Source organism: Bactrocera dorsalis, chromosome 1, assembly GCF_023373825.1.
Source record: "Bactrocera dorsalis isolate Fly_Bdor chromosome 1, ASM2337382v1, whole genome shotgun sequence".
NCBI lineage: Eukaryota > Metazoa > Arthropoda > Insecta > Diptera > Tephritidae > Bactrocera > Bactrocera dorsalis.
In genome coordinates, this window is record NC_064303.1 from 84179440 (window position 1) to 84204201 (window position 24762).

The 24762-nt window shown below is 37.3% G+C and overlaps 1 protein-coding gene across 1 annotated transcript in view; it reads right to left on the reverse strand.

Moving 5' to 3' along the window:
- The window catches only part of LOC105231088 (insulin-like growth factor-binding protein complex acid labile subunit), a 215153-nt gene extending 202261 nt beyond the window's left edge, over positions 1–12892 (reverse strand). Inside the window, exon 1 of the mRNA XM_049461337.1 lies at positions 12590–12892. The gene's annotated coding sequence lies outside the window, so the exon portion shown is untranslated. The remainder of the gene's footprint in view (positions 1–12589) is intronic.
- Positions 12893–24762: the final 11870 nt, after the last annotated feature.

The window sequence follows — 24762 nt, forward strand, 5'->3', positions numbered from 1 at the left end:
TCCAAGAGGCAGTGAATCAAAAATTCAGGAGGGAATATTTGTGGGTCCGCAAATAAGAGAACTTATGAAAGATTTGACAACATTTGATGAAATGCTCAAGGAAATTGAAATACGAGCATAAAGTGCCTTTAAAAGCGTTGTTAAAAAATTTCTTGGAAATGTGACAGCTGACAGTTACAAAGATCTTGTGACTGAACTACTTACTGCCTATAAAAAATTGGGTTGCAACATGTCAATCACTTTCTGGACTCCCATATGGATTTTTTTCCTGAAAATTTAGGGGCCGCTATGGAGAAACGGTACCAAGGCAAGGGGAGTGCCAGTTTGTTTGACGAGTACTGATAGAAATTGTTAAGGGATACTCCAAAAACAAAATATCCCCGAAACACATCGACAGTAACATTTTAAGCTACTCTTTGGTTAATGAAATAATATAGAAAAAATATATATTAACATTAAAAAACAAGTGGATTTTTATTTACCAGTGTAATTCATCGATGGAGAAAGTATTCATCTACTGTGTATACAATTTTTTCAAAAATTTTTCAATTGAAGACTTATGAATTTGTAAAGCATATAATGTTGGAAAATTTTTGAGTTTTTGCAATAGCAGAAATACATACATATGTACATACCCTTTACATATATTTTTACGTTTAAATATATATTTTGACAGCTTACTACATACTTTTGTAGAAGTACATCCATTTGGATACTAACTTACAATAAAATATGAGTTTTTGAAGTTTAGGTGTGAATTGTATAATAGGAAAATTGAAAGTATTGCTTACTTAACTAAAACATTTTACCATCTTTCCAAGATAATTGTGCCGATTTGACCAAGAATGAATCAAGCCCATTTTTGATACTAGTTATGTATCGACGGGAACAAGTAGTTGTCAGAAGCGGTATGGATTGCACTATAATTCAAGTGTGGTAACCACTCAGCCGCTGTTTTTCAAATACAAGGTGCGTTCCAAAGTAAACAGGACTTTTTAAAAAAAAAAAAAGAACACATTGTTTTTTCGGCAAAATCAATTTATTTTATTCAAAATAGCCTCCTTCTGCTACAGCTTTTGCACGGTCCAAAAGCATGTCGAACGAGTGTTTTAGTTCGTCGGCCGGTATGGCCGACATTATGCCCGTGCAAGTCTTTAGAATGGCCTCTATGTCTGCATAACGCTTTCCTTTCATGGGCAAATGCATTTTTCCGAAAGAGAAGAAGTCGCACGGTGCCATATCACGTGAATACGGGGAGTGGTTAATGAGTAAAATGTGATTTTTGGTCAAATCGGTCATCGGTCACAATGATGTCCCTCGAATGTTGGATTCTGAGCAATTTTTGGTCGCCAGTCAATTTGTGCGGAACAAACCGTGCACACACCTTTCGTAAGCCCAAATGTTCGGTCGAAATGCGATAAATCGATGTTTTGGAGATGTTTAATTCCATTTCCACGAATATCAATGGTCGGCTGATTTTTGTTGAATTCACGCACGGTTTCGATGGATTTTCCGGTGATCACGGATTTTGACGGGCCCACATGTTGATCGACATTTATGTCCTCACGACTACTTTGAAAACATTGGCACCACTCGTGCACTCTGCTACGGGATAGGCAATCATCGCCATAAACTTGTTTCATCAATTGAAACGTTTCGGTAAAAGTAAAAAAAAAACGTACTGACACTTAAAACTCAATAACTTCACTTTCAATCAGTGAAATGTAATGAAATTCCCACTGTAGTTTTTAATCAGTCGCGCACCATGAGACTGAGCGTTGTCATGGTAGAAAGTGGCTACCTCGTCATAGTCGCTAATTCCAGCAGTCAACAGTTGCTCGCTACAATTTGATGTGTTATTGTGAGTAGCGTTCCTCACTGTTGGTTTCATGCGAGTTTAGAAGTAAAACAGCACGCCGTTTTGATCCCACTAAGAACATACCTTAATATCATGGCTATTCGTCTTTGCCGTTGATTTGGTAAGTTGGCCAGGCTTGGCATATCATTTAGGGAGGTCATGGTTCTCGTAATGCATACAATTTTCATCACCAGTCAAAAATCGATACAGAAACGACTTATATTTGTAGCGTTCAAACAGCAGCTCGGCATGAAAAATCGTCTTTTAACACCTCTTGACTTTAACTCATATGGCACCGAATATCCTTGCTTTTGAACATATCCTGCTGCTTTAAAACGATTTGACATGAATGCTTATGTGACTCCCAATGACTTTGCTAGCTCATTTTGTGTTTGGTAACAATCTTCACCAAGTAATGTCACCAGTTCCTTATCATCAAACCCCGGACGTTCTTTATTTTCCAAGCCGGAATCACCGTTTTTAAATCATGCAAGCCCCCTTTGGTCAGCATATTCACCATAAACGTCCTCTAAAATCCGGCGATATTGGACAGAGACTCTTTTCATACTAGCATTAATTTGAACTCCCCGCCTTTCAGCACCAAATTCGTAATATATTACTGAAAAACGAAAAACATTGCTGTTTATCTTAAAGTCTGAAAATTGGAATGGGGTCACAATCACGCTACCCCCATAGCGGTCAGTAGTCCACAAAATTCACATTGGCGCTCAATAGAAAATATTGATCACTTTCTGGTGGCGACTCACGCCCTAAGGATGGGACTGACAAAACGAGAAGACTGCAGGAAATGTCTACAGCAGGGACCTAGAAAACAATGGAGCATCTCTTGTGCACTTTTCCCGCATTGGCAAGACAACGCCGTAAGCATCTGAGGTACCCCCGGGACGAAAATTCTCTTCAAGGACCTTACTGTAATTGAACTTCATATGATGTGGGACCAAAACTGGTCTATGCATGGCTCATTGGGCTACCAGATTAACCTAACCTAACCTAGGCCTATGGCCTATAATATAAGTCAATAAATTACTAGAAAAGTTTGTAATCCTTTAAGCATTTCGCCTTATAATGAATTTGAAATTCATTTGCAACATTTTTAAGATAAAGCCAGTGAGGCTCAAAAATTGTGAAAATACTGTAAAGTTTTGTCAAATCCGAACTTGCTTGCTTTAATTGCTACCAAAACTAATTTATCTTTGCCTTTTACCAAAATTATCGGCGTGAGGCAGATTTTAAACGAAAATTTCGACTCCAGAAAACATGTTTTAAATACTAGGTATTTATTTTACTAAATAATAAATATGATTTAAAATATATTCTAGGAAAGGTATTCACATTTCGTTGTCTATATGCAATATTAATTGGAAACGAATTTCTTTTGAATGAAATATATACGATTAAAATAAAATATTTGTATATAAATATATATGTGTCGGTAAATATATATGCGAGCACTTTCCGAACAAAAGTGAAGCCAAAAAGATCTGTATATGTGAGTGTTACAATAAATTTGTTCAAAATATGCTGCATGCAATTTTTTAATTCATATCCGAATAATTTATTTTATATGTAGTTTTCTCCCCCTCATTTTCAGCGCCAACTGCTTGCTTGTGTTTTCTTTTACTTGCCACAAAACACACAATGCAATTTGTTTTCAGGAAGATTGCCGAGACTTTAACTCGCCTGCATACAGCTCCGTGCAAACGCAGCGGAGAGAACACAAACAGACACAAAAGAGCAATTGAATAATAAATGTGTGTGCGCCCTAGAATATGCTTCATGTCGCTTTCATAAATCAAATTAACTTACACTTATTTGTAGCGTGTTCGCATTGTAGTATTTATAAAAGCGTTATAAGCGCAAATAGGATTATAAGTGAGGACGAACTTGTGGGTTTACGTGGGCGTTCACCGAAAGGGTTTTTTGCATACCAGCGAGCACTGAGCAGCAGAAGGCAAGTCTGGCACAGTATGAGCACAATTACAAGCAGAGTTACCCATACATATACACACATATGTAAATATTAACTCAAGTGTAGTAGTTGTGCGCATATTAATCATACAAGCTATTAATCACCAAACAACATTGTAAGTAATTGATGCGCGATGTGCAAACAAAAGGATTCTGTCACCACTACAGACATCGAAACTCCCACAAACTCAAGCATGTGTGTGTGTGTGTGTGTGTAACGTCAATAAATACACAGCTATAACAATGAAGTTGAATGGTGGGCGTAAAAGCTTTTCCACAAATACGAAGTTGTGTATCCGCTCACATGTGTTTGAAAGGATATTTGAAAGGATAGATCTGTTCGTGTGCGCGCCGCTCTATTCAATACTGAAATAATTTATGTCGAGTGTATCCGCTTTTTGAGCGTCTAGTTTGATTCTTAAAAAGATACTGTGACAGCAATTTAATGAGGTCACCGACATTAAGCAGTCGTGTCAAATATGTAATGAAGTTTCAAGTGTGTTTGGGTTGATGAATGGCTTCCATAAATGCCTTCCATGTTATACGCATGCAAAGAGTGTTATTCAGAACCCTTTATGTCGGCGGCATTTGATTTTTCGTTAATTATGTAAGAATTAATTAATTTTCAAGCAAACGGTGGTTTTAATTACTTTTATTAGACAATATTTTTGAGATAATTTAGAAGGAATCCAACAAATAGGAAGAGGTATAGAAAAAACTTAGGAAAAGCTGTATTTGATTGAAGGAATAAGAAGAGTACATAAAACAAATATATTCATTGCATATGCATATAATGGATTTATGAACCCAAATTCACAATTTTTTTGAATCAAATGAAAGTAAAACAATTTCATATCCTTTTTTAATATTAATGCAATACCAAATTATCTCAAACTACCCGTTTTATAACTAATATAAGGTTGAACCAGGGCTTATGTTTTATAATACGTATTTCATCTTGAATATTCCGACTATAACAGACATTAGAATAACAATAGAGACTGTGAGAACACAAAATATCCTCAGGTACCTAAATGTAAGATTATACTCCAGGCTAACCTGCTGGATCTGCACTCAAAGCGCTGTGGAAAAGGCGTCTAAAATAAATTTTTAACTTAGCAGTATGATGGCAAACTTTGGAAGACCGAACCAGGCAGAGCGTAAGCAATTAATGCCAAACACACTGAATGTCTTGTTCTACGGATCAGAGTTATGGGCCGATAAAACATCATCGATAATAAGCGGAAAAACGAACTTAAGAAAAAGAAATGTTGAAGAAGCAATAAAAAAAATGGCACGACAAAAATATAATACAATATATAGGGTGGGACATATAAAATTTTAAATTTCGAAGATAGGGCGTAAAAGATTAAGTGTAGCGTTTGCTGTATGGCACGTAGCGTAGTCTTCTTCTTCAATTTGCTAGAAGAAAAATTCGGTTAACATTGCGCGATATCGCTCACCATTGATAGTTACGGTTCCTTCTTCATTTTCGAAAAAAAAAATGGGCCGATGATTCCACCAGACCAAAATCCGCACCATACAGTGATTCGTGCTGGGCACATTGGCTTCTCGACGATTACGTGCGGGTTATATAAAGAACGATACTTTGGAACGATGGGAGCTGCGACGTCTTGGTAGATAGACGGCTAGGCTCATCAAAAACTTAAAAGGGTTCTCCCACAGGACACGTGATAATATAATATGAATTATTATACTACAGCAAGGTTATAGGAGCACAGATTTTTAGAGGAGGGAGTCTTTTAGTGACTTTATAGTGGCGAATGATGAAGCGGGAACATTATTCCCAACGTCCCCTCCCCTAAAATAAATTAAATCTTACAATAGATACATTGCAGCTCTATAGAAAACCTGATAGATGCCTTTGTAGCTACTTATTTATATATTTAGATTTCTTTCCTTAACAACATCGCTAACAAATCTTCTACTCTAACCGAGTTGGTGATGTTATTGATTCCCTTTCAGAGAACTTTTTTGCCTATGAATTTCAGAAAAATTTCCAAATATTGATCCTTATATACGGAGTTGAGTCAAAGGGTAGATCGAAGGAGTAATCAGCACAGAGAGAAAGAAGATGACCTAGACTTGAGGCCTAAGAAAATATGCATAACCAATTTTCTAAGATAGCTCACGTTGACCGTCATAATCGGCATAAAATCTGCTAGAAAAATAAAAATTATTGCACTATGTGAGGAATGAAGTAATTCATAAATCAATCTCATAAGCAGCAAAATACAGTATGCGCAATATAATAGCATCACTTAATTTTGTTAAAATAACTTTTGTAGATATAAGTACTGATATAGGAGAACTATATTGTATATTTATTTAAATTCAACCAGAATTTCTAATGTTACTTTATTGGACTATGTAGAGGCTTAGGAAACCTCTGAACCGGTTTCGGACACTTTTAGCACCAGATCACTATATTTAGAGAAAAATATGTGTACTAAATGTTCTTAAGACTTCACGCAATTGGACAGATAATTTTGTTATTAAGTGTAACATAGGCTCATAAGTCCTTACTTTCGGCATCTCAGGTTGTAAAAAGTATAGACAAGTATGAAATCATTGCAAAATCATTTTATTTTGGGAGTATTTTATTAATTATAATCCGTCAAACAATAATTTCAGTTTTTTGGTAAAGTTGGATAAGTCGCTATTCCTTAAGATTTCGAACATGATCGGGCAGACGTCCAGCAATACGCAAGGTGTTGGCAAGCAAAATTTTTCACAAGCATGCAAGTAACTCTTAATATTGTTTTAATGCTGAGATGAGATGTTTACTCTCAACAGCCAATATTTTCTCGACTTAAGTGTAATAGGGGTAACTCTTATTCGGATTTTCATCTTTTTGGAAACTTTGAAAACAGTGTATCGCATAACTCTTAGGAATGAATTAATCTTGTCAAAAAGAGAGAAGTTCATCCCATAAGATCTAACTTTTTGCAATAATTATCCAATTAGGTTTCGGATCATTGTGAACGTATTCACTTAAAAGAGTGGGAAGAGCACCATTGTAGTATGGTACGAGTATATTCGGCCCTTGTGGTTATCCAACACACAACGCTATTGTTATTTAAATAAAAATTCAAAGGTGAGAAATTAATTAACTTATTTCCCTTGCATTCACTGTGCTGATTAACAAATTGTAAGGAATCGCTGAGTTTTTGCAGTCTGAGTTTATAAAATGTCATTTTTCTCATGTTCGATTGTATACAGCAGATGCTCGCGTCGGCAAGGCAGGAACTGAATTTCTGCTTGCGCCTGATGACTATACTATATTTTTAAAGCCCAAAAGAAACTTTAGGTGGTGCATTACTTTCTTTTAAACAAAACTAAAAATAAAAATAAAAACTGCCTACATATTTTCGTACTCTCACACATTGTCGCCTGTCACTGCAGTGCACCTAATTAAGCGCAAATTTTCCGAAGTGTCACGCTGAAAGCAACATCAAGCGCTGGCGTTTCGGTTTACAGCAGTCATAAAATCTTGCGGCGACACGATTAAATATTCTGTTTAATGTCCTTAACTTTAAGTTAAGAAAGCACTGACGATGATGACAAAGTGTAATGCAAAATTTATCAATCAGTTTTCACTTTTACTGGCAGCCGATGAGGATTCACCGGATGTCCAGCAAAATGACAGAAAGGGTGTAAGGGAACTGGAGAAGCTTCATGTAAATATTTATTACACCCACCAACAAAGTACTCGGCATTATAGTCCTTGACTTTCGCTTATTGGCTTCCCTTTAAGAGCCTTTGAGCCCACTATTTTTTTATTTATGCATTCAAAGTCACTGTTACCTACACGTAGGTGTTTTTCATTTTCACTCAGCCAGAAGACAGGCGTGTGGAGCAATCTTAACGTCTGACCTAAAATAATTTTGTTGCTGCGCCTTTCTCTGCTGATTTTAACAATGCATACTTTGCAGCTTCGCTGTATGTAGTTTGTTGGTGTTGTTGCGGTTCGCTGTATGTAAGTGGTTGTTGTTGTTGCGGTTATATTTTATTTTGTGTTTGTTTAGCTTCTGACAGGATGCTTAAAAATTCCGACAAAACCAGCGTCGGCAGCCGACCTTTCGCCACACGCCTCTGCCGAGCCTGAAGCTGGCGACTTGGCGCACCTGAGTGATATATTGCCGGCATGATGACTTCTGAATTGTGCTAAACAGGCATATTCGCTTGCATATGGACCGTAAAGAATTCCATATGTGTATTTGTTAGTGTTGCTTTAACTATATGAAAGCCTTGCAAACAAATCTGTTTAGAAATCTGCCTAATTTTATGCATAAATAATGGCACGCTCGCATACGAGTATTATGTGTCAGTGTGCTACGTGTACAAGCTTTTCTGATTTTATGAGATATTAAGAGTGTTGAGTTTCACAAATATTTATTCCATACCTATTTAAAGCCGAAATAAAAAAAAAAGAATTGGTTTAAACTAAGGGGTTCGATGGCAACAAAATGATGCTTTTTGAAAATTTTGAATTTCTATTGTGATTTAATAATTTAATTTTATAACCATATTGAATTTTGTATGCCATATTTTAAAAAAATCACATTCTACGTTCTATATTTGCTAATTAGGGAAAAAATGTGGTATTTCCATTCTTAAATTTTTTTGCGGGCGATATTTGCGGTATAAATAATAGTTCGCAATATATTAAATAAAATTATTGATAAATCGATTTAAAAACGTGAAATTTGTGATATTTAAAAGTAAACAAAAAAACTCAATTTTTATTTAAAATCCCCAAAAAATTAAAATAATAATTAAATTAAAATAAAAAAAAAATATTCCAATGATAAAGAAATAAATTGAGTAAATAAAATAATCCTCCCTATTAGTCACTGGTAATGAGGGCCATTCTAAGACACTTAATAAGACACTTAATAAGTTCACGTTTCCACCACAAATTTGCCAAAATCCTATAGAATTGAAATTATATTCGGTACCCAAAATTGCCTTATCTTTCAGAGAAGAGTGGGAAAGGGGCGAGGAGGACAAGGGTATAAGCAACATCCTCCATACGTCTGGGTTCAAACTGGATAATCGAGTACGAACTGGCAGCAAAATTAGATACCAAAATCGTCCTCCGTCTACCAGACAACTGCAGTGTCTTCAAAGTAGATCACAGCAATTAAGCAAAGTCTTCTTGTGTGTTAAAGTAAAAAAAACACTCCTGACAAAACGACACCGTACATTAAAACTCCAACTCGCAAAAAAAAAATTTGAATCTACACCCAAAACTACTGGATGCCGGTCATATGATCGGGCGAAAAGATAGACAGCAATGCATTTGGTGATAACATCGCAAACCATTGCATAGCTGTATTATCGACCAACAGTGAAGTTTGGAGGGGGTAATGCATTGATATGGGAATGTGAGAGGATGGAGCGAGTGGGATATATTGTAGCCTTTAACATGGTTTTTGTAGGAGTCTAGAAGTGTGAGGTAAGAATGTGTCGGATGTCATTTTCCAGCATGATATTGATCCGTAAAACACTTCTCGTATAACTAAAGCTTAGCTTCGAAACAGCGAATTTGAAGTACTCAACTGGACCTCTCAATTGCCTTACCTCAACTCAATCGAACATGCTTGACTTGAGATGAAGCCTGCTATTAGAGATACGCCGGGTGAGTGTCAAAACCTTAGCAATTTATGGCAGAAGCTCCAAATACCTGGAAAATATTAGTGGAGCTTACTGCAAGTAGATGGTCGATGCTATGCCCAAAATACCCAAATTGACTAATATCTAGAAGAATGATATAAGGAAAGAACTCTAGGAGTGATAATATTCCACTATCCAATTGACAGACATGTCAACGAACTAGAAACGCCATATGATGACTATTGTAGAAGCTGTTAGGAAGTAAAAGAGGGAGAGCTTGGCATGGAAAAAATAGTCTCAAATATCAATCGAAGATTTGTTAACGACTTCTCGGACTGATGATTTTCTTCAGAAGCACAGAGTGATTCAGAGTGAAGACAGTAGAGTGACGTGATTTTAGTCTCGATGGTATCGCAATAGGACTTGCAAGGCTTTAGTTGTGTCGTTAAGCAGCCACTCTACCTTCCTACCAACCTACAATTCAATAGTTAAAGTAACTGAAAAGTTAAGAAACCAATAAACATTATTTATATAAAAACGTAATAGTTTAAAACAAGCGGTAATCAAAAAATTTATCAACAAAAAGTATACTTTTCTATAATCGAATTACCGATAGTTGATTGTAGATATAAAATAATGGATGAAAAAAGTAATTATAATTTACAATTAATAATCATTGTTATGATATCAAATAACACATTTATGTGTGGTTTGGAAAAAAAATTACCAATCATTCGCACGCGCCAATTTTTATCCTTCACTCTTCCACTGGAAATAAATACCACAAACTTTTTATGTTTCGAGCCAATTACGTAAATTGCAGAACGGAATGTGAGAGTTGCTACAGCAGCACGAGAATATTACGATAAATGTATTGAGTAGTGAAATCAATCATTAATGATTTTCTTTTATAATGGGCCCCAAAGTAAAAGGACGCAGCGAGTGGGTTCCAAATTTATATTTTTAGTTGGGTTAACTTCTTTGAATTCAATATAACGACGAATTCATACACATTTGCTCATTTTTGTACAGAGTATGTGTGAGAGTCCGCGTCGCGTGGCCACTTTGTTAAGTGCGGTTTTATTAAATTTTATTGTACTTGGTCACCACGCAACCGCGGGGATGAAGCAGCCGCTGATAATTTTCAATCAAATGCCTTGACACAAAAGAACTTAATTAGGTCGCGTTGCCATTCCGAATTGTAGCACTGCCGACAACAAAAAAAAACAGATTTTTAATTTTTTTCCGCAAATTATGTTTCAAGTAGCCATAATGGGGGAATCAATATAACTCAACATACATATTTATATAATTACTTTGCATAGAGTATCATCATTTAAATACTGGTGCAAAAAACAATGGTAAAGTATTGTAACGGGTGATCCAAATAGAGGTACTTTTTCCAACAGTCTTTTGTTCTAACAGATCAGGTAAGAGTCGTGCCATCATGGAAAGACTTTCAAATCGGACAACTTTATTACGAAAAATCAAGTTCTGTAAAGAATGTGCTTCGCTCAACTTATAATCAGCATAATCGTACTATTCGTAACACCCTCGCATTCATTATTAGATAATATTCGACCGAATAGACCACGTCTAGGACGCAGTTAAGCAGCCGTAGCTGAGAGTGTACACAAAGACCGTGGAGAGTGGATTCGGCGCCGGTCGCAGCAACTCGGATTGACGTATGGAATAACTAGGCGTATTTTATGTCGATAACTTAAATTAAAAATGTACAAAATACAGATTGTTTAAGAACTGAAGCCGGTCAACCTTCCCAAGCGACCTCTCTTCGCTCTATGGGCTCTTGAAAGATTCCAAAAAATCGGAGTTTTTGAGCCAAATTTTGTTCAGCGATGAGGCCCATTTATGACTCAATAAGTACGTAGAGAAAAAAAATTGCCGCATTCAGGAAGAAGCGCAACCTGAAGAAACTGTTATTTCATCCCGAAAAAAAACATCAGTTTGGTGTGGTTTGTAGACCAATGGAATCATCCGCCCATACTTTTTCAAATATGATGCCGGTGAGAACGTAGTCTTCAATGACGACCGAACGACGAACAAAGGCACCGTTATCGCGTTTTGATAACCGACTATTTGATGCCGGAAATTGATGTTCGTGATCGCGACAACATATTGTTTCAATAACAATCATATTGTTTCGCTTTGAAGTTTTCCTGACAATCTTTTCGTCCCACGAAGCAGCTCATTTATCGGGAGGCCCGATATCGAATTATTACAGCAAACACCTGCCATGCTAATTAAATGATAAACTTCAAGTCCTTCTGAGGAAAACTTTTTTTATTTGACGAGGTATCTTCACAAACTTTGGCTTGAATTATTTCTTAAGGTCTGTGAATAAACTGTTCAGATTGAACTACAGTTCAAATCGATTCCATTTGGAGCAAAGTCTCCTGAACTCGTATGTGTATACCTCAGTTGAATTTGGTTATTCGTTCCGGCAATATGCAAAGCAATGCGGAATTATTGTTTAGAGCAAACACACATCTCAATTTCATCCAATAGAAGTGTGAATATAGAGCACCCGCAGAGCGGGCTTTTCTATATTTATCAGCTTTCTGGTGAAAATTCGTGCGTATTAAACGGCAGTATAGTTCTAAGCTTCAATTTGTTCGCCCTAACAGTTGTATTTTCAATTAAAAAAACTTCATGACAGTCAACTTCCAAATGGTTTTCAATTCGAAAAACTTTACATGGCAATCCACTTCCTTGAAAACTCGTGCTTTGAAACGAATATAATAAATAAAGCTTCTTACCGAGAATTACAAGTTTCGCCCGAAAAGTGGATTTAAAATGTAAACAATAGCGATGGCGCCGAATGCCAAACAGACGACAAATGTAGATTCCGACGAAAAAAATCCTACATTGAAAACATTTCGACGTTAACAAAACCAATCAGCATCTGCGACTTTTGTCCACTCTTCGGAGCACAAATGCTTTATGTGCGTGCCCATCACTTAACAAAGCCTAACAGAGGCACTAATACGCTTTGATTACTATTTTATTGCTTCTTTGCTGCCTTTCCCCCCTCTAACCGGGAGGCTTTTTTGTAACTTATGGCCTACTTCAGTTGGTACTCACTTTGCATACGTTTAGGCGCGTCACAGAAGCCGTAAAGCGATGACAATGTCAGGATACTGATGCTGTGCTGGAAGCAGCTTACAAAAATACCGTTAAGTATGCTGCTTACGCAAAAATTCTTCGTTCTTTTTATGTAGTTAACTACTTTGATTTTTTTTGTTTTCGTTGTTTTTTTATTTTGAAATTCACAAACACTAATAACTTATATCAGCTTAATGTTGTGGAAAATCTATTTATGCGTTTTATGAATGTAGGGAGTTTTAACACCATCGAGTTATAAACACGGAGACACGCAGTCACATGCAGATGAGTGGAATACACAACTACTAAAAAGCAGATAAGAAAGTTTTCGAACTCGAAAACTAATTTTTTAAATTTTTTTTATTTTTTATTTTTGTTCGATTTTCTTTTAAAGTTTTGATCTTATTTCATTAATTAAATATTACTTGATTTTCATATGGGTTTCCACCATTTATTTACACAACACACTATCCTTTAATTGCTATGCCTTTTTACTTAAAAAATAATCAAAACTTTGCCGTTTAATACACACACATCCTTTTCCAAAGATGCTTCATAGCTTTTGGTCTTTCGTCAATAGAGTTGTTCGGCGAAATTTGAGAACACAAGCAAACAATAATAAACAAACTGAAGTCGTAAGTTTTCTGCCCAATGAGCAAATTGTGCATAAAATTCGTTTATTTTGCGAGCAAAAACTTTTTTCACTTTGTGTCCGATCGCATTTCCCTTGGCAAAGCTCATTAACACATCAATATGTCTTATTTTTACGCAAAGCAAGAGCTTTATATACCAGTAAATATAGTTACTTATCAAATAAATCACTTATCTTAAATTGTATATTATGTATTTATGTCGTTTTAGCGGTCAGAAAGGTGCTGTTGCACTTAATTTCGGAGTTTCGCTCAATTAGGAACCACTACAACTCCAGTCAGCCTTTCGCACACACACACACTTTGTGATTTAGTTTACAAATAACAGTGAAGATGCGCTGCAGCCGACATTTCTTAAAGCACTTAAACACTTTTTAAACTGCACATAACCTCAAAAAGTACTCCTGTACAGTTGAATTTTCGATAACGATTCCGTACGAGGAGATTACTTACACTCGCGCGCAAAATTCAATTTTCATTAAATTGTCGATTTCGTTTCGAAAAGGCGCACTCATTCAATATCCGCTGCACAGCCGACAATTACAATGCGTTTGACAGTGACACTGACAACGGCGACAGCAACGACAATGACGCTGACAACGACAACGACAACAATCGCATACGCGTACGAAGGCGAAGTGACGAAAATGTTGACGACTTTTTCCGTTTTGCTCACGCGTAATCGTTAACGTTTACCACCGTTCACTTTGAATTGACGTTAACTACTGGAAATGCTGTTAGCCATGAAGTTGCTGATAAACGTAAGAACTGCGCGCAAAGCAGCAAGCAACAAAAACTCACTCACCGCCACGCATTGTCGCTGAGCAAAGGGACAACATGCGTCGCATGCGGCAATACGAATGTTGGATACGACACGGCTACGACAACATAACAGCTAACCGACGACCAGCTAGCCGCCCGGCAGTCTACAAAAGCAGTCGCTTTGAGGCTAATGCAAGCATTAACATCAAACTACTGTTAACCATAAAACCGACAGTGAATAGCGCTTGCATGGAATGCCTCCGCTTTGCTGCTTCACTTCCAACTTCGGCTGTTGCGAAGCGCATAATGAAACTTCATTTGTGTGAAGGCGATGTTTTTCCTGTGCCGTTGCTTCGGTACATAGTGGTTGAGTGCTGGTGTGAAGGCTTAGTGAGCACTTTACAGCTCTCTGTTAAATATGCTGTTATCTTATGCTGTTTAGTGCGAAGTAACAGCTTCGGCTCAAGCGGTATCACATTGAACTAATAAGTGATAATACCGTTTCTAATTTTATTAACTCAGGCAGTACGAGGTTTAATTTATTTACTTTGAAGATTTTATTGTTAATATATGTATATTAACTTTTATTGAATGAATCATCATATTTTGGTGCACCTGTTAACATATTTATTTATCGAATTTAGTGTCAGTCATTATTGAGGGGTCAGTAGGGTAATCTTGCCTGTTTTTTGACATTTTTTTCATAGAAATTTTTATTCTACAATAGAACTTTTTTCACATATCATGACGTATATCGTGGAGCGTAAAAATAAATTTTTTCGAAATATTTTGATGACATCTGTCGGAGAAATGGCTGGGTGAATGAGATGCGTTTTTTCACTGATTGACACGATATCTCATGTTTGGATAATCTGAAACACAAAACCACAATTTATGTTTTCTTAAAAAGTAGGTGAATGGTTATCGTCCCTACAATAATCATGAAAAAGTGTTGATAAATAAAAAAGTAATTAACGTTCTTTTTTTTTTAATTTTTCCCCATGTTTTTTTTACATAAAATATAGCAACAATAGTCAGGCGTTTGTGAACATTTAAAAAACATTAAGCAAATCGGTTGAGTAGTTCGACCGGTATCATGTCCGCCAGTTTAAAAAAGTGCGTTTTGAAAAAAAAAAAAACGCATTTAAAGTTTGTGGTGTGCACTCCAAGCGCTTGAACGTCGAGCGGTATTTTTATTTTTGGGCCTTTTTCGAAACCTTCCAATGGTAAAGTGTGTTTCTATATTAATTCAAAGCGTATAAGGGAAGAGAAAATTATAAAAAAATTGAAAAAAACTTAACCTACTGACCCCTTAAAGTATTTTCCATGTATGCGATTCCTCTTGATCTATATGGTAAATCTTCATGCAGCTCTCTTCAACATATTCTTATCAAATATACTAGCTACATTCGATCATAAAGAGACCCAGAGAAAACCCATTCAAGGATACAACCATTAAATTTCTCCCGTTTTTGGTGATGCAAAGCGAAGTTTAATTAACATTAATGAATCATGAGCGCCGATCTACTTGATGGAGGTAGAGCTGCACTGACAATAAATTGAATATCCAAAACCTCATTGACTCTAGAGATTTATTTACACCTCGATAATCGAAGAAAACTGTCCACATAACCTTGATTTTGACCTGCTTTGACGTGGTTTTTTCGCCTTCGGTTCACCTTTGCCACGATATATCGTCTGTTTCCGGTCACAAGCATAATTCCAAAACTCATTGTCAGTAATAATACGATTCATGACATCCTAGCTCTCATAGAGCATTGTCAATCGTACTTTCACTTGTCATTATTTCAAAATGGTTTTCATTGATCCTTCCGATGTTCCAATGTTGCCAGTTTGCGACAAATAAATATCACCGAAGGACTTTTGCAACATTCAGAATGTTTCGGCACCAGAAATTTGATTCTGCGCACAAAATTTATAGGGGCAAATCTTCCGGTGCCAGTGAGGCAAAGGAGGTCCCGTAGTATAGAGAATATTGCTACCACTAGCGTATCAGTTAAGGATGACCCAAATCAGTCTTTCACACGTCGTTCTCAAGCCTTGAGCGTCGCCGTGACATCATTGTGATGAATTTTTCCAAAAGATATTGACTTACAAGATCAAATTGACGCAAGACCTGAAGCCATTTGACCACTAATTATCGTCGCACGTTCGTGAATTGGGCTGAGCAACAAATTGAAAATGATCCGGATTTTTATCTAAAAATCATCGTTTGCGATGATAGCCTCGTAAATAAACAAAATATGCGTTATTGGTCAGACAGCAATCTACACGTACTCCATGAGTCACCATCGCATCACGAAAAAATTACGGTTTGGTGCGGTTTATGGGCCGGTGGCGTTATTGAGCCGTATTTAAACCATGATGATGAAAACCGGAAATTTACTGTGAATGGGAATCGCTACCTCTCAATGATATCCGAATATTTTTGGCACGGATTGGATGATATGGACTTGGACAATATGTGGTTTCAACAGAACGACGCCACAAGCCACACAGCGAATGTCACAACGAATGTCACGTCAAGTCCATGGTCTATGCTAACAAGCCAGAGGCTGCTGAAGAACTTCGTATGAATACCGAACGTGAAATTGCAGCAGCATTGGCCGATTTATGCTTGAAAGCCATCGAAAATTGGGTGCAGCGCTTGGACTTTTGCAAGCGTGCCCGTGGTCGTCATGCAAAAAAATCGAGTCCTATACATGGTGGCATCGAGTGTACTTTCACAGAAATAAAGAACTTCATTGATATCCCATAAATAGATGCTACGTTTCGGATCATAGTCTTCTTTCACTTATGATTAATTTTTCTGCAAAGCTTTTCTGCGACCAATGTAACATTTTTTCTATGTGGGCTTTTGATAGTTGAATAGCGTTTGCAGTTATGTTGCGTTTGATGCCAGAGCTCTGAAATCTCTCCCGTATTGTATTCAAGGGTCCATTTATTCCCTCTTTGAACAACTTTTTTATAGAATTTCTTAGACCAAGCAAAGTTGTTTTTTAATGTTTTTAATAGCCTTTTTGCAATCTTTAAAATACGTCGTTAGAAAGGCTGCTTCAAAATACATATATTAAGGGCAAAGAATAAGCAACTGAATGCCTGATTAATACTCATCAGTGCCTTGCAAAACTTCGCAAAAATTGGTACAGACATATTTCTCAAAGCTGGTATTTCGGTTGGGAAAATCATGCGAGAGAGTCACCGAAAACAAAACCATACGAGACTAGTTGAATTTGGATTTCGTACTTTTACAGGCACCAATACAACCATAAAGCGTCTCAAATGATATTAGGTAATTAGAAATAATTGAAAAAATCTCTTCTTTTTTAACGTTTTATTTAATGCAGATGGCATATGTTACATTACTGCGTAAAATTCATTATGTGCCAACTGTCACTTCAATGGCTAAACCTTCCTACATTTTTTCTTTAACCCTATCTACATATTAAAGTGTCGCGAAATTCCAACTTGATGCAAAGCATGTGCCACCGAATTTGAATAAACGACCTTCTTTAACCTGAACGCGAAATCTCAACGTAAACCACTCACAGGCCAAGGCATTAGCGTCTTAACACGAACAGTGTGCCGCGGCAGCGTTTCAGAGAACGAAAAATACCAGCAAAGCTCCTGTGCACACTTGAACACACGCACACAGCTACAGGCCTACATAGGCATAGCGCGCTGAAGAACAGCGAAATTCCGACCTACCGCAACGGATGCGGTTTGTGCAGGCACACGAAATCACCCACACATACGCACACCCACACAATAAACACACAAATACGATAGGCAAACAAACGCGGCAGTGAAGTCAAATATTATCGGTGAGCATGTGGGTGTGTGTGTATGTGCTGTTGAGTTGTCGAAATTCGACTGTGTGTGCTGGTAGCTGCAAGGCGCTGACAAACAACGGTAAAAACGAAGTGTTGACGCCGATTAACCCAATGAAAACAAAAGTGTGTGGAAAAGCAGTGAAGGTGGCGGCACAGCCAGCGAAGCGTGACAAGGCTAATGTCGGTGGGTGGCCTCACCAATAATGCAGATGATGAAGTTGTTTACTAGTTACCATAGTTAATTTCAGTTTTTGTTGTTGCAAGTAACATTAATGCTTTAAGTGCGCACATGTGCAAGGAAATTGTGATTATGAAGAAGTTTTGACCTGACACAATGCTCTACATTCGATGTTGTGGCGATGTTTTGCTCCTCACACTGCGCATGCGTGAGAGTAAATGAGTAAGCAAACATCAAAAATGCCGTTTTGTGAGTTTTCCTTGCTAACAGTACTCTGTGTAATTGATGCCAAAAAATCAGCTGTTCTGAATGCCTTCAGTGATGCTGGAACATTGTTTGGTGCTGATGTGCACGGGAAAGGGTGAAGCTAACAGAAATACGAAACGTAATCAAGTTTTTAATTTTCTAAAATTGTTCAAATTTTTCATTAAAAAAATATGTATATGTATGTGGGGCTTTATGTTCAGCATAACTCGGCAAATTAAAATGTAAGGCCTTACAAATACAATTTTTCTTTTGTGATACAAGATTAAATGACCTTTCCATAATCAAATCATTTTCATTAGAAAAGCAAACAATCATGAAGAAAGAATACAGTATTTTGACGCCTTGAGTGATTCCCCAAGCATGTGTTTTATGGGTCAATAGGTTATTAAAAATGAACGTAAACCTAACGTTAACGGCAGTGTTGAGCCGTAAAGGCAAACAATTTAGCTCAGAAATTATATATGGGAGCACAATGGGCCTAATGATGACCTAATTTACATATATCATACGTAAGAACCTTAATCTGACCAATTTTCTTTTTAATTAAACCACTAACCAAGCTCTAAATAGTTTCAGCAACAACTAATTCAGCGCTTGAAACACCATTTTCGTGGGAAGAGCTTTTCATAACTGAACATTATAACTGAGTTTGCACCTCAGGTGGTCGCCAAGTTTATGTGACTTGATTATTCTGGACTACCTTTTGAGGAGGCATGTCTAATCAGTTGTCTGTATTGGTCACGCTATTGGTGAGATAAGGACAGCTATGGAGAGAAAATTAGAAAAATTGGACGTTTATCTCCAAAATAGCGTTCAAATTGATTATCTAGAAAGAACATTTACCCAAAAATAAGTTCAAACTCTAAAATTCATAACATTTGCTAATTATCAAAGCAGCACTAACCATTTTATTACGCTGAGTTCTATTAGAAACTAACTGACTCACCGAAATGTGTACCGAATAAAAGTCATCCATTGAACCGATTGACTCTTCCGAGTGAAGAATGTTAGATTTTTTTCTGAGCTCTTAGTAGAAATTGCGAAAACATATAAAGAATCATACTGATATAAAACTTACTCGGTACAGGCACCTGTGATTTGAGTACTTTTGAAAAATCGGCTTGATGCCCCTCCCTAATAATAGTAAACACATTAGCGAAATGTCCAGAACTATGATAATGGGTCACATCGGATAAAACCACGCCCACTCCGCATTCAATGCCAATGTTATGGTATGTATGTGGAAACTACAATCAACACATCGGTAATCGGTTTGACACCGCCCATCTTTAGATAAAATTCTATAACGCAGAACCTGCTTTACTAATTTCAACCAAAGCTGGTACTTAACATGACTATTCATGACCATTCCTATATACGAGGTGTGTTCAAAAAGTATCGCGAATTTTGTGTTTTTTTCAAAAATTATTTATTTATTCATGAATATCTATTTTGTCTCTTTCAAAGTAATCCCCATGAGATATTATACACTTGTGCCAACGGTTTTCCCAATCTTCGAAGCACTTCAAAAAATCATTTTTTTTTTATCTTCTTCAGCTCCACCTTCGATGCCGTCTTTATCTCGTCAAGAGAAGCGTAACGTCGTCCTTTCATGGGCCTCTTCAATTTAGGGAACAAGAAAAAGTCACAGGGGGCCAGATCTGGGGAATACGGTGGCTGCGGCATTATTAGTGTGTTGTTTTTGGCCAAAAAGTCGTGCACAAGCAACGATGTGTGAGCAGGGGCGTTATCGTGGTGCAATTTTTTTGATATGTAAAAATCGAAAACGATCCAAAACACGTGCAAGCAAAGCAGCAGTCAACAATTAAATGAACATTCAAAATGGCCGAGCTTGTCGGCATAAGTGAGAGACATGAGTACCAACATAACGCCACAAAAACTTCGAAATTCGAATATACGTAACCCGCGCAAATTCAAAATTCGCGATACTTTTTGAACACACCTCGTAATGGTATAAAAATTAGCGAAATCGAACGACAATCACGTTTTCTTACCATATAACAAAATTATAAATTCCTTACGAATCTTTCACTTCACCGTGTACAAATCGAGTACTAAACAATATGTTAAGATAAAACTTTGCGCAAATAGTGTTTTTTGATAGTCTTCGACTATCTGTAAAATTGATCATAACGTAATCATGATTTTTAAATCCCCGAGATAAAGAAATTGTGGGCCTCAGTACTTCCCTTTTTAACGAAAATAACGGTGGGGTATATTAATGATGGTCCATCCGTTAAATCCATTTCTCAATCGGTCGACTGGTAACTGATGAATGATACGCGTGATGTTTTGTGCCACACCCTAAATCGAAGCGGGATTGTCCGCATAGACTTTAGACTTTACATGCCCTCACAATAAAAGTATAACGGTGTGATATTACACGGTCTTGGTAGCTAATTAACCGGCCCAAAATGTGAAATTATCTGTTCACCGTAGTCTTTCTCAATATATCCATTGATTGATGTGAAGTGGAGCCGTACTGTTGAAAGTAAATGTCGCTGAGATCATGAGTTTAAATTTCAGGCATTAATTAGTCAGTTATCATGGCGCGATAACGGTCACAATTGACGATTACGCTCTCACCGTCATCATTTTTGAAGAAATGTGATTCGACCGGCCCACAAACCACAGTAAACCATTGTTGTTGTTTTTTTATGGATGAAATGGCAGCTCCTGAGTCTCTTCAAGTTGCTCTTCGTCCCAAATGTGGCTATTTTGCTTGCTTACATACCGACTGACACAGAAATATAACTCATCGCTGAGAGAAATTTGGCTCGAAAGAGCCGGATTTTCTTGGATCTTTTGAAGAGCTCGTAGAACGAAGCGCTGTCAGCGGCTTCAGTTCTTGCACAAGCAATATTTTGTACGCCTTCAATTTAAGATTTCGAAGTAAAATCAGCCAACCCGGTCCATACGCCAGTCCAAGTTCAATTCATAACATGACAGTTTGACACGACTAACGCGGGATCTGTCAAATAAACGCTATTGAAAATAATTGGATTACCCGTTATAATGATTTTCATTATTTTAGCAGACCTTAAGTCGAATATGTCGGCCAAAATGTGTGTATTATCTTCATAAACATAATACATAATGCACGCACATTCCACACCTTCTCTTAGTCCAAATACACCCAATGAAATCATTTACGATATTATCTCTGCCTTTAAGCCTTCATTTTGCTCAATATATATGTTACGTAGTTTGCTATATATATTTCTGAACTAGGCAATATTAAGCGTTGCCAGGTGCAATCTGACATTTCCATTGGAAAGTTTGACATTTTTTAGCAAAACATCACTCAGAACGTTTTGTCATTTAATCGTGAATTGTTTTATTTACAGGGAATTAAAAAATTCATCTCGGCCAAAAAATGGAATTAACTCGTGAACATTTTTGTGCGATCATTTTTCACAACTTTCGACGTGGATTATCACGGCAAGAGTGCATCGATGAACTAAAATCTTTGTATGGCTATGAAGCACCATCCTATAGCACTGTGAAAAACTGTTACAACGAATTCAATCGTGGCCGACGCTCGCTCAAAGACGAATTCCGTGAAGGTCGTCCAAAAACAGCCGTTGTGCCAGAAAACATCGATGCCGTACGTGAACTGATAATGCAAGACCGTCATGTAACATACCTTCAGATAGAGACATACCTATGCATTTCTCCCACCAGCATACATTCGATATTGCATGAACACCTGGCCGTAAAAAAGGTTTGTTCTCGTTGGATCCCGCACAATTTGACAATCGCTCAAAAAAGGCTCGTGTGGATTGGTGTAAAGAAATGCTGAAAAAATACGATCGCGGTGCTTCAAAAGACGTTTATAAGATCGTCACCAGGTGACAAATCATGGATCTATGCGTATGAGCCCGAAACAAAACAGCAATCGACCGTGTGGGTCTTCCAAGACGAGCCAAATCCAACGAAAGTTGTTCGTGGAAGAAGCACTTCGAAGCAAATGGTCGCCTGTTTCTTCGGCAAAACTGGTCATGTGGCGACTGTTCCGCTTGAGCAACGTAGGACGGTCAATTCTGAGTGGTACACCACCATTTGTTTGCCTTAAGTCTTCGGAGAATTTCGAAAAACGAACAAGAAAAGACGAATCATTGTGCACCATGGCAATGCGAGCTCTCACACATCGGCTCAAGCCAGTGCTTTTTTGACCGGCCAAAACGTCGAATTGATGGGTCATCCGCCGTACAGCCCTGACTTGGCACCCAATGACTTCTTTTTATTCCCACACATCAAGAAAATAATGCGTGGTCAACGATTTTCGTCGCCAGAAGATGCTGTTGAAGCATTCAAAAACCATGTTTTGGAGGTGTCTCAATCGGAGTGGAAAAAGTGCTTCGAAAATTGCTTTGAGCGCCTGCAAAAGTGTATAAATCTTGATGGAGAATATTTTTAGAAACAATAAAACCATTTTCGTTGATAAATATTCCTATTTTCATTATTAGGCCAGAAATATATATAGCGGCCCTAGTAAAACAATATTTCCTGATGATGAAAACACCTTAAATCAATAATTTGTTAGGTGATGCGATAAAGTAGCTTTAACATATTCAACGTAACTGTACTGCATACCCACAAAGAAGGCTGCAGATGTCAATAGCCAAAAAACGTGGCGAATATTCGTGAAGTTTTGTTGACTGACCGTAAAACGAAATTGACTGGCATCTCAAAAGAACGCATAGGTCAGATCATCTATATATTTTTATAAATGAAAAGGCTTTACGCACTCTTTTTCAACTTTAAAACGCTTTCAAATGAAAGAACGAACAGTTTGAATGCCTACTAATATCGAACCGATGTCGATAGATAGAGACTGATAGAGACTGATAGGAGACAAAAATGTTAGATAGAAATTTTGTATGCAAAATAATTAAAGTTTTTTCTTTGATTTAAATTCAACATTCTCTCAGCCTATAATAAAGGGTGATTTTTTAAGAGCTTGATAACTTTTTTTAAAAAAAAAACGCATAAAATTTGCAAAATCTCATCGGTTCTTTATTTGAAACGTTAGATTGGTTCATGACATTTACTTTTTGAAGATAATTTCATTTAAATGTTGACCGCGGCTGCGTCTTAGGTGGTCCATTCGGAAAGTCCAATTTTGGGCAATTTTTTCGAGCATTTCGGCCGGAATAGCCCGAATTTCTTCGGAAATGTTGTCTTCCAAAGCTGGAATAGTTGCTGGCTTATTTCTGTAGACTTTAGACTTGACGTAGCCCCACAAAAAATAGTCTAAAGGCGTTAAATCGCATGATCTTGGTGGCCAACTTACGGGTCCATTTCTTGAGATGAATTGTTGTCCGAAGTTTTCCCTCAAAATGGCCATAGAATCGCGAGCTGTGTGGCATGTAGCGCCATCTTGTTGAAACCACATGTCAACCAAGTTCAGTTCTTCCATTTTTGGCAACAAAAAGTTTGTTAGCATCGAACGATAGCGATCGCCATTCACCGTAACGTTGCGTCCAACAGCATCTTTGAAAAAATACGATCCAATGATTCCACCAGCGTACAAACCACACCAAACAGTGCATTTTTCGGGATGCATGGGCAGTTCTTGAACGGCTTCTGGTTGCTCTTCACCCCAAATGCGGCAATTTTGCTTATTTACGTAGCCATTCAACCAGAAATGAGCCTCATCGCTGAACAAAATTTGTCGATAAAAAAGCGGATTTTCTGCCAACTTTTCTAGGGCCCATTCACTGAAAATTCGACGTTGTGGCAGATCGTTCGGCTTCAGTTCTTGCACGAGCTGTATTTTATTTGGTGTAAGATCTTTGCGTAAAATCTTCCATGTGGTCGAATAACACAAACCCAATTGCTGCGAACGGCGACGAATCGACATTTCACGGTCTTCAGCCACACTCTCAGAAACAGACGCAATATTCTCTTCTGTACGCACTGTACGCATTCGTGTGGTTGGTTTAATGTCCAATAAAGTAAACTGAGTGCGAAACTTGGTCACAATCGCATTAATTGTTTGCTCACTTGGTCGATTATGTAGACCATAAATCGGACGTAAACCGCGAAACACATTTCGAACCGAACACTGATTTTGGTAATAAAATTCAATGATTTGCAAGCGTTGCTCGTTAGTAAGTCTATTCATGATGAAATGTCAAAGCATACTGAGCATCTTTCTCTTTGACACCATGTCTGAAATCCCACGTGATCTGTCAAATACTAATGCATGAAAATCCTAACCTCAAAAAAATCACCCGTTATATACATCTTTCAACCAAGCGGTGACAAGATCGTCATGTGTTGATATTAAAAACTAAAAACCGTAATTCCCACTAAGGGGGAAGTAAATGTTTAATTTTTCCTGAAAGCCGTCTCATTAGTGTGGAATATTGTACCATGAATGACATTTTCTATGCATGAATGTTTGTAACTGAA